The sequence below is a fragment of the Xyrauchen texanus genome, chromosome 35, assembly GCF_025860055.1.
Source record: "Xyrauchen texanus isolate HMW12.3.18 chromosome 35, RBS_HiC_50CHRs, whole genome shotgun sequence".
NCBI classification, from domain to species: domain Eukaryota; kingdom Metazoa; phylum Chordata; class Actinopteri; order Cypriniformes; family Catostomidae; genus Xyrauchen; species Xyrauchen texanus.
Window position 1 is genome coordinate 40,169,581 of NC_068310.1, and position 11,942 is coordinate 40,181,522.

Consider the following 11,942-nt stretch of genomic DNA (forward strand, 5'->3'; position numbering starts at 1 on the left):
CTTGGACCGATAGTTGCAAAAGCGGTTTTTTGAATATTACATGGAACAATATCATGTGGAGAGGTAGTGGGACTCATATCACTAACCATTTCACTAAGATCAGAGAGAGAGAGATGCTGAAAACCAGAGAAAACAGCAGAACCAGTAACCGAATTAAATACAATGGAGAATCTGTGAAAGACAAGCGAATGGTATTTTAATTTTCTCTTGGAAAAAAGTCACGAATGTGTCACAGATCGCCTTAGAGGGAGCGACATTATAATGACAGTTTGAAAGGTAATTTGTTCTTGCCAACTTGGACGCGTTCTGAAAGATCTTTAAACAATCTTTATAAATCTCGTAAGAGACAGTAAGGCGACCTTTCTTCCATTTCCTCTCAGCTCTACGGCAGGTCTGCCTCAAAGACCGGGTATGTTCATTTACCCCAGTGGTCAGGAACTGATGGCTCGCAAGACACATGTGGCTCTTTGTTAAAAATCCGGTGGCTCGCCGGGTCTCTCATCATTCACCAACACATGAACGTTTAAAACTTTCTAGAGAGACTTTTCCAAGTGTGATTGCAAAGCTTGAAGTCAATGACACTGTTTTGATTTCCTTTCTCCCAAATTTTACAGCCTACTTCTAATGAACAAGGTTTGAAATGAACACCCGCCAAATGCGACGAGACTCAATCCAGTTCGCGAGCTCCTCTCTAAATGCATTTCATGCACGAGTCATTTTGCTCATCTACCTGCAAAAAATGTCTCGGAGTGACACATGACAAGAAATGCTGACGTGTTTGAAGAAACAAACTTTATTATATGTTTAAGTACAGACAAAATAAAAGACGAAAGTGATTAAATCACAAGGTAATGACATGTTTGCCTTGAACCTAAAACTGAGTTCTGTTGTTCTGTAAGGCAGCATAAATATGACCAAAACGGAATGCAAACACATAAGAACATTTTTGGGGAACACAATAACTTTTTAGGCTTATTTATTATGAATTATTATCTTTACATTTATAATTGTCTTTAGTTCTTAAGTTGTAGTAATTTTCACCTGTTGCTGTTACTGATACTTGCGTAATGGCAAAATGAGGCAAGACTGTAAATGTTTGGATTTGGGGAGGTATCACTGTAAAAAAAATTCCGTATTTTTTACGGAATAATGCTGGCAACTTTGGTTGCCAAACAATTCTGTAAAAAATACATTAAAACTGTAATCACCTTTACAGAGCAGCATGTAAGTTTTACATTTTAAACTGGTATATTTAACAATTGATTTCAGCAATATTGACATGGCCATAAAGTTATTGAACAAATTCCTGCAGTAAGAATTACATTCAACCACTGTTTTTTAACATAAAATCCCATTTGATTTCACAAAAAAAAAAAGATATTTACGTTATTTCACTGTGAAATATTCATTGTGTAACCATTTTTTTTGCTGAATTTGTATGTAGATTCCACTCCAAAAATGTGGTTGCCAGAACAATTCTGTAAAAAATACATTAAAACTGTAACCACCTTTACAGAGCAGCATGTAAGTTTTACATTTTAAACTGGTATATTTAACAATGGATTTCAGCAACATTGACATGCCCATAAAGTTAATGAACACATTCCTTCAGTAAGAATTACATTCAGCTGCTGTTTTTTTAACATAAAAACCCATTTAATTTCACTGAATTTGTGAAATATGAATTAATGGTTAACGAACAATGTTCCATCATTGGACCCCTCCTCCGCCACCTTTGCTGCTTCCCTACCTGCTAGCAGCAGTGTTTCCTTGGCAGTAGGAGATGCAGCATATTGGGTATTGAAATATTCACAGGAATCCATAGAAATGTAATTCATGTTTTATCCAATATTAGTTGCAGATGTATAGTCCATTCTTATTCACACCCATTGAACCAACAAAGAAAATGCAAACATATAGACTATTGTGTAATTCTTCCATTTTTTCCATATTTTGTGTAGTCATTCTATATCAGAACCTCTGACATACAATCCAAATAGTCTACAAGAAACCTCAGAGTATTACCTTTCATTTGACACCAGGATTATGCTTCAAGGCTTTTTTATTGTCAGTATGCATTTTGTGTAACCAAAAGTCATATGGAGAGTTTTTCCACAAGGGATTTTACAAAACGCACGAGCATACTTTGGCAAATAATGGTCTAAAGTACTCATTTTTCATTCTATATTGATATACTTTTCCACACGGCTTCACAAGACTGGTGCTAGGGCTCAGAAAGCTTAAACTGTTGAATTGAATTGGTTAAAAAATGTGTCAGCCAAATGTAATGTAAATGCTTCTAAAATCATCAAGTGACCTAGAAGGTTGAAATGTGGTCAGTTCAGAGTTGCTTGTAATCCGGCAGAAAGGAAAAACAATATTCTAGCCTCTGTAAGTCTGTGCCAGTACTTCACACAACTATTCTGATTGTTTCCTAAGAAACTACAGGGTCTCAGCTGACATAAAGCATTTTGAAGGTAGGCCCCAAAAGAGGTGGGAACAGTGCCCTCTGAAGTAGGCACAGTATCATTTTGGGGAAAAAGACAAAGTTTTTTATTTTTATTAAATGTTTATTAACATTTTAAATATTAATTAACATGTCAAGCATGTACAGTAACTTGCTCAAGAGGAACAGGTGGTTGAACAAATGCCTTTTGAACTGTTGAAATCAGAAATATATTTAAAGGGATAGTTCACCCAAAAATGAAAATTCTGTCAGTAATTACTCACCCTCATGTTGTTCCAACCATGCAAGTCTTTCGTTCATCTTCGGATCACAAATTAAGATATTTTTGATGAAATCTGAAGGCAGTCTCACTCCTCCATAGGCTTTCAGAGGGACCCAAACTCGCCGGCCCAGAATAGTTATTAAAGCATCGTTACAATAGTCCGAGTGACTACAGTGGCTCTGCATTAGTTTATCAAGCGACGAGAATACTTTATGTGCGGAAAAACAACGACTTTATTCCACTATTCATTTCCTTCTCTCTGGGCCTCGAGTGAGTTCACGTAGTGTTTCAGTGCAGCGCTTCTGTGTTGCGCGTCACCACATAGACTCACTAATGGCTGATGCTGGTCAGGATGTTTTTATCACTTTGTTATTTCTATTGCTTTTTCGTTTCGTATAAAGTGCAATTTGAATTTAGAAATTTATTTTCGTGAGTTTTTCGTGTTTCAATAAATTAATAATTTTTTAAAAGCAAAATCAATAAAGCAAAAATATTCACCGACCTTGAAGATTGATCATATAATCGAATATTGATATTTTAAATGTGATAATCACATTTCAGGTCCGTAGCCAGCCTATTGAAAGGGGGGCTTCTTTTTTTCAAAAAGTGGACCTTTTTGCAGTTTTTCTCCTCCTTTTGTATTTAATTATGAGGTTCAAATACTTCATTTTGGTGACCTTTTATGCACTAATTTGTGCTGGATTAGCTTGCCTGCCGGTTAACGAGCACGCTTTTTGATGCACCTAAAATATTTACTGCATTGTTGTCAAATGCTTCCTCATGTAACACCTTTGTCAGTCCATACACAGTTCATAAGTTTAAAGACCACACTTTACTTTACTGAAATATTAATAATAATTATTCTCATTATCATTTCTTGACTCTCTGTCAATGCCTCTTTGCTTGTTGCTGTATTTGTCTTGACACTTATGGATTTAGTACACTGGTATGGCGTTTAATTTTGGACAAAACAGCGCAAGTGCAAAAACACAGCGTGCAAGTGAATTTCAACAGTGTGAGCACCATGACACAGCTCGCACGTCAAATTTAAACCTGCAGAACTTGCAAATCACAAACTCGAGCACAAAAAATATGATTGTGCACACAAATTAACAAGTCCCACACACGCGCGAGTTTTTTCTGCACACAAGTCGGTTTTGACACTCAGGGGCGGGGCCCAATCCTTTCTGTTAACAAATGCTATTGGCTGCTGACCAAATACTGTATTGATTGGCTGCATCTCTTCGAATCTCTCGTGATTGGCTGTTGTTGGACGAGAACAGACAGACAATAGGAAGGATTATGCAGACAGTAAAGAGGTTATGGTTTCTTTCTAAATTCCTCCTTAATTTCTTTTAGCTGTAAGATGTTTTGTGCATACACACACATTATATATATATATATATATATAAACGCACAAAACATCTTACAGCTAAAAGAAATTAAGGAGGAATTTAGAAAGAAACCATAACCTCTTTACTGTCTGCCATCATCCGATTCCCAATCTTCCCAGTTCCCTCCTTTGTAAAAATAAAACCCATTATATTAGGAAATCACAGTTAGTGAAAGAGAATGATAAGGGTGGTATCAATGCCTTGGACTTTGAATCAATATTTGGGGCATTTAAGGGTAAATGGTTGAAATCATACTTACTCTATATGATAGATCTCTAGATTTCTATTTAATAAAATAGGTGGGCCTGGATTTCTTTTAAAATGTGATTGAGGTATCTAAGATTCCTACTAAATTATCAAACTTCCACAAACAACTTCTCCAATACTGTAAAATTATATTTACCCACAACTTTTCTCCCCATGGATCCACCCAATGGAATAACAGGGTCATTATAATTAATATGAAATCATTGTTTAAAAGTGATTGGTATGAGACGGGTATTGTGTTTGTGAATGATAAATTAGATGATAATAGTGACTTTTTGTGACATTTTGCATTTTTGCTCAAGTATAATCTTAACCGCACTTATAGAGAATATAATAAAATGTGTAAATCAATACCGTTATTACCGATAATCCAAAACACATTGATGTATGTGAGAATAAGACTTTCACCAACCTTACCAAATCTAGTAATTAATGAATGTAATTTACATTACAGAAAATGTTATAACAAATGTATTTATATAACAACATGTTTTGGGATTATAATAGAGGATTGTGTGTACAAATTCCAAATATGAATGCCTTGTCCATAGATAAACCACATTTCAAATTCATCAAATGGCCCATTTCCCCTAAAGTCAAAGAGACTCACTTTAAAATGATTTATAACTTTCTTAGAAAGAGGTTTAAATTGGAAGTAGATCCCTGTGTATTTTGTGAGGCAGCTGATGAGACTCTGGAACACTTGTTCTTTGTATGTCCATATGGCCAAAAGCTTTTGGTCTGATTTACATTATTGGCTGTCATTTAAGATTGATGACATCCTGATGTTTGACTTATCACAAATTCTCTTTTATATGGATCCATAATGTAGATTCATCCCTTTCTGATTTGGTTAATATTGATTGTCCTCGTGGGTAAATAACATTCATTATAGTAAGTGGAGATACTCAAAGCCTTCTTTTTCATGGTTTATGAACGATTATAAATAGTATTTTCCTCACTGAAATAAGTAAAGTCTAAAATTGCAAGAAAGATGTGTAGTGATATATCCAGACAATTGTTTCTATAAATATCCACTAGTATGCTACGTCTAAAGGATGCTTTTATTTAAATTTTATCTTTAATATTTACATTTTCTCTCAAGCCTTTTGATCTCAAGACTTTTTTTTAAACCAATACCCCCTTGTTGTTTGCTTTTTGTTGTTCAGTATTGTGTAGGGGACGCTTTTCTTTCATTTACACTGACAATAATTGTATTGTTCCAATTGATGTATATTTCTTATTTTTCCACTAAGAGAGTTTTGTATGTTTTTTCTTGTAAAAAATAAAAAGTTCCCGCTTTGTCTGTTCTCGTCCAACAACAGCCAATCACGAGAGATTCGAAGAGATGCAGCCAATCAATACAGTATTTGGTCAGCAGCCAATAGCATTTGTTAACAGAAAGGATTGGGCCCCGCCCCGATGCTGGTCAGTTCCAATCTTCTTGGGTGCAATTTGGAGAATATGTTTCACAGCTTCATCCAGGTTGACTGCCATGTCATAGTGTGTATGGATGAGGGCCAGGGATGACAAGCGGTCCTCTCCCATGCTGCTACGCATGAATGTGTGCTCAACTAGTACATACTCGTGACCTCATACATCCTCACACTATCAGTGAATCGGTGCAAAATAAACTCATAACAGTTAATAAATAAAGGATAACATGACACGCATAAAAACACTCAGACTAACTCACATTAAGACATAACACTCTCACATACTAGGCATCGTAAATCAATTAAATCATTCCAGATAATTTACCTCAAGCGGTCTGATTTGAAGTTCTCAGAGGAATAATATGCGCACCGAAGGAGAAGCATTTCCATTGGCTCCAGTCTGCCGGTATTGGCCAATCACAAAAGTCGATATTGCACAGCCAATATCACTGAATATCCAACTATGTTTTATTATTAATTACGCTACGTTTATATGGCTATTATATTGTAGACTATTGAGTGTATAAAATATAGAAATCCTTTTAATTAAAAAAAATAAAATAATTATATATATATATATATATATATATATATATATATATATATATATATATATATATATATATATATAAATACCCCCATCATTCAGAGGCGATGCTTCTTCACTGTTGCTTTGAAAAGTGTATTGCGAGAACTCTCTCTGAACTGCACGCGCGGCACACACACACACACACGTCCAGCTACAATATTAAATCATATTAATTTGAAACAGCAATCCAGAATATTTGTCACAAGCATTGATTAAAACAATGATGACAATAATCACATAAAAAAAAAAAAGATCAAGTCCCCTCACTGGACCTTTGGCAGTGAGGGGGGGTTCGTTCGAACCACCCCCCCGCCTACGGGCTTGCATTTTTGTCAAGCCCAAAAGTGAAGTAAAATTTTTCATGATGTAAAATGAAGTAGGCTAATTTTATGGAGACCCGCACAAACACGTGTACTCACTTCCATATTGCTACATGTTACCTATTAATATTTGCATATTTGTTTGTTTTTGAGTAGTCTATGGGCAAGATAAACATTTTATTTGATCGAAAAACTTTGTTTTTGAAAATAGTAAATTATTCGTTTGTGGTATGGCTCTTTTGAAAAAAATGCATCAACCAAAACTTGATTCCTTAGTGAAAAAAGGTTCCCGACCCCTGATTTAGCCAATAGAGAGAATCTTTTTGTTTTTGATTGTTTGTACTTCAGAGGTGCAATACAATCTAATATCGTTAAGCAGAATGAATAAAACAATCAAATTAACTCATCAGGGCTAGATGTGGTTTGAGCAGTAGTTAAAAGCAAATAGTGGAAGAATTAATAAAACGGTTAGAGGACTGTAAGCAGTAATATTGAAAACAATGGGCTTATGATCTGAAAAACATGCATCTTCTATAACAATACTATCAACGGGAATTCCATAAGACAAAATAAGATCAAGAGTAGGCTATGTCCAAAAACATGAGTGGGGCTCGTTATATGCTGGTTAAAACCAAAGCAGTCCAAAACATTATTCAATTCGGTAACCAAAGGTCTACCGGGACAACACACGTGATTATTAAAATCCCCCAGCAACAACATACGTCATACAGTGGGACTATAAGAGATAATAATTCAGAGAATTCTACTATAAAGTCTTTGTCCAGCTTAGGAGGTCTGTAGACCAGAGCACAAATAATAGCTGTAGAGGCAGGACACACTCCAGCTCGAATGTAGAGAATGACCCGCCAGAAACTGTTTGAAGTTTAAACAAGTTCTTAAAAACCACAGCCACACCGCCACCCTTTCCAACACTCCTAGGGGAACTTATAAAACTGACAAATTTAATAAAAAATTGCTGACTCACCAGGAGAAGCCCACGTCTCCGTCAGGAATAGAAAGTCCAAATCCCGACTGATAAAAAAGTCATTTAAAATGAAAGTCTTATTGGATGCCGACCTGGAGTTTACCAGCGCCAGCTTTAAACGGGAATGAGGTACCGGAGCCTGAAGCCAACGCACAAACTCAAGTGGACGAATATTTGACAGATTTATTCCTCCACCTTGCATGGGTTGCAACACGTGGCCGTGGAGGAGCAGAGAGAACAGGTGGACGAGTCGAATCCGGGGTAATGAGCAGATGGCATGAGTATCTAAAATCCAGGGAAAGACGAGTCAAATGAAGACCTCCATAAATTGTTTTATGCAATGGAGGTTCAGTCGAAGTTTGCAGAAGTGAAACACTCACTGCACTCCTAATCCTCACAAGAATACCACCACGATTCCCCCTCTTCCTGCGGCGTTTCCTTTGGAGGGGAATCTCTATTAACCTCTATTTCTAGATACTCCAACTCCCTATCTTTATGTCCATTATTGTTTAAATATTGCATTAATTCCCGTCTCTCCTGTATATACCTTCTACAATCAAATATGACATGCGACAGTTTCTTTTTCTCTACAATGTTCACTTAAATCATTTCCTTGGATTCCTATTAAAGCCAATGAAGAGTTCAATCCTTTATGACCAAACCTTAATCTAGTTATTATCACCTCTTCCTTCCTGTTTTTTATTTTTATATAAATGTCTTCCCTTCTTGTCCTTATCCCATATTTCTTGCCATTCTTTCTTAATAGTAGATTTTATTTCCCTCCATACCTATTGGTCCTCTAATATCCTCATCAGCAGCTTCATTTCCATGAATCCCTTTATGTGCTGGTACCCAACAGAATCCGACTGTCCCTCCTTTCCTTTGACTACGATATAAAAGCTTGAATATTTCATTTATCAAATCTTTTCTGGATGATCTTCGGGTAGCTAATGATGTTAATACTGACGCTGAATCAGAACTTATAACTACTTTGTCAGGTCTTGTTTCCTCAACCCAAGTTTAACTTATTATGATGGCGGTTATCTAGAATATATAGATCAATTAAATATCTTTTTGACATGTCTACACTTACTACTGGAATATACACTCCTATTCCTGTAATTCTTGTGGTTAGATCTTTTGATCCATCTGTATATATTTGTAGACTTTCATCACATTTTCCCTGAACATGCTTTTTTACATCAGATGTTATTGTGGCCATTTCCTCCCAAACCCTTTTCTTTTCTAATATCTCCAGATCAATTTCAACCTCAGGAAAAGTCCATGAAGGTATCTCTCCCCATACAGGTGACATATTAAACTCAGTCTCTGCAATCTGATATTTTTCTGTTAAGGGGCTAACGCTCCATCCAAATCCCCTTTCTTTTTTGTTCACATATTCCCAACAGTTATTTAATACCTCAGTACCAATGTGATTTCCAACATAACTCTTCATATATTTCTAGTATATCAGTGATCATTTTACTCTACGCAAATTAGGGCTGCACAATTAATCGAAATAAAATCGAAACTGCGATATGACCTTGTGCGATTGGGTCATTCCTGGTATGTAGTGACTTTTCCTGTCCCAATGATTTATATACTCATATTTTCTCTAAAATGAGTCACATATTTATAATAAATGGCTTAAATTGTAGATTTAAGTATTCTTTACAATTTAAACAGAGATAATAGACATTAAAAATACTATTTTGTATTTTACACCATTTTAATTGATGTATGCATTCAATTATATCATGTCCTCAGTGCACAGTAATCAACTTCTGCAAGAAATATAAACCATGAAATGACAAAAACCTTAAAATATTTTTTAATTATGTTATAGACTAGGCTAAATTGCATCTAATCATACATATAAATCATGTGAAAATATAGGTATTTTTCTTAAAATTTTCTTCAATTACTGCGTCCCTGAAGTCATCTTCCACCCTGTTAGTATGTACTTTTTTGCCTTCCAAATCCAACTGCAATTTCATTGAGACCATTTTCAAGAAGTGATTTAATTTCTTTTACCTGCTGGAATTCAACTGTACAAACTGAGGTAAGCTTTAACTCTCACTCCTAACTTTTTTTTTAGTTTTTGAGATGTTATCCTGCTTGTCCCACCCTTAAAGTTCCACCCTGTTAGGCTTTGTTATGAAGAACGTTTGTCCTATCAAAAAAAAATTAAAACAAATCTGACATAGTTATAAAAGTTCTGTTAATTTGTAGAAGGTTAGCTAGCTAAATGTTGATCACTCAAAGAACTATGGCTAACTTTGCTCAGAATTTTCCACCCTGTTAGGTCTATAAACCTAACAGGGTGGAATGTGAAACTAACAGGGTGGAAATTCTAATAGAATAATTAGTATTTAAATAATAAAAGGTCTTTACAGGTAGATAAAGCAACATGGAGGTACCTTAAAGAACAAATGTAGCAACGCCACACAAAAAATGGCATCTCTGTTCCTCCTTGTAATTATTTTTTTTTTATTTTGTTTGTTAATCTAGTAAGTTGATGTAGCCAAAACACCACAAAGGGCATCACTGTCCATTACTGTTCCTTCTTGTGATGAATTTTGTATTTGTTTGTTAATCTAGTTAATTCAAATGAATTATATCATCTTTATTTTTAATCAAATATAAATAAATAAAAATGTAATTTATTATGTCTGTCTTCTCTAATTTGTAAATATTTCTCTAGCCATCTGAAGAGAGAATTGTTTTGTTTTGCCCCATTATTGATTATGATGAGGAACCACATAGATATTTTTTGTGTCCCTCCCCCAAAGGAAATTTGGATTTTTTATTTTATTGTTTTGAAACAATATGTTATAGGTGCAGTTCCACACATTAGCAATGGCAAACCATGCAGGACAATGACAAAAGGCTCATCCACTGAACCTGTTAACACTGGTGTTCCACCCTGTTATGCTCCTTTCCACCCTGTTAGACAAGTCATTTTAAATAATAATTTGACAGCAACATTAAATGTTTGGCATACTTTTGTCTTATTTTGTGAGGTGAGGAGCACTAACATCAAATATGTGTTTTTGAGCCAATTAGGGCCCAAGCACAAAGTGCGTAGGACCCTATTGTTTTCGTTAGGATTATTAGGGCCCAAGCCTTGAAAAGGCGAAGGCCCTATTGTTTTCGTTAGGATATTATTTTTCTTACGACTATTCGGGCACTTTTGGGGCTCTTAACGTGCTCGAAAACTCTTGAAACTTTGCACACGGGTCAGAACCCGCGGCCATTAGGGCCGGGCTGAAGCTGGTACCCGGGCGTGGCAGGGGGGCTCGACAGCGCCCCCTGGAACGGGGTCCGAAAACTTGGTCCATAAATCAAACACGCTTGCATGTAATAATATGAAATTCGGTACACATATAGATCTCATCGTTTCATATATCCTTCATACTCTTACTTTTTACCCCAGCCCAACAGGAAATCGTCTATTTAGGGTTGTTTGGAAAACGCATGCAATGGAATTTGAAATACTCCTCCTAGAGAATTCCACCAATTGCCACGAAACTCGGTCAGCATGAAGTCAAGACATTGAGGATGAAAAATTGCCAGCGGATTTTTGATATCTCGAACGGTTTGGCCGTGGCGAGGAAACGAAATTATGGCGCGAAAAGAGAAACAGAAAGTGTGTTATAACTTCTGCATACATTAATTGATCTCGATGAAACTTGAGCAGTGTGTTCGCTGTAAGAGGCCGATCGCATGGATGTGACTATTGTGAGTCAAAGTTATAGCGCCACCAACTGGCAGAAGGAAGTGTGTCACTTTCAAAATGCTTTGAAATCACCCTCTTATGTCTCAAGTGAACAAACAGTTGATAAAGAAATCGGGTATCAATATATTGAATTAGGAAGTATTGCAGTGATCAACATGGATGCCGCTGTGATGTCCTGTTAAGATGAAAATAAACCGGGTGAGCCGTCTCTAAGCGATTATCTTTCTGAAACACGTCACAAAAACTTACAGAAACGTATAACACAAACATGAAATATATGTCTAAAGAAAGTAGGGATGGGCTGATCAATCCTAACGTATCAAATCGTCCGAGAATGATGTTGTTTTAGGGTTGTCTCTGATAGTGGTCGACCGATATATCGCCGAGGCCGATATATCGGCCGATATTGGGAATTTTTTAGATATCGGCATCGGCCGATAAATATTTCCGTTTGGCCGATATATTTCAAAACAGTCTGTGACA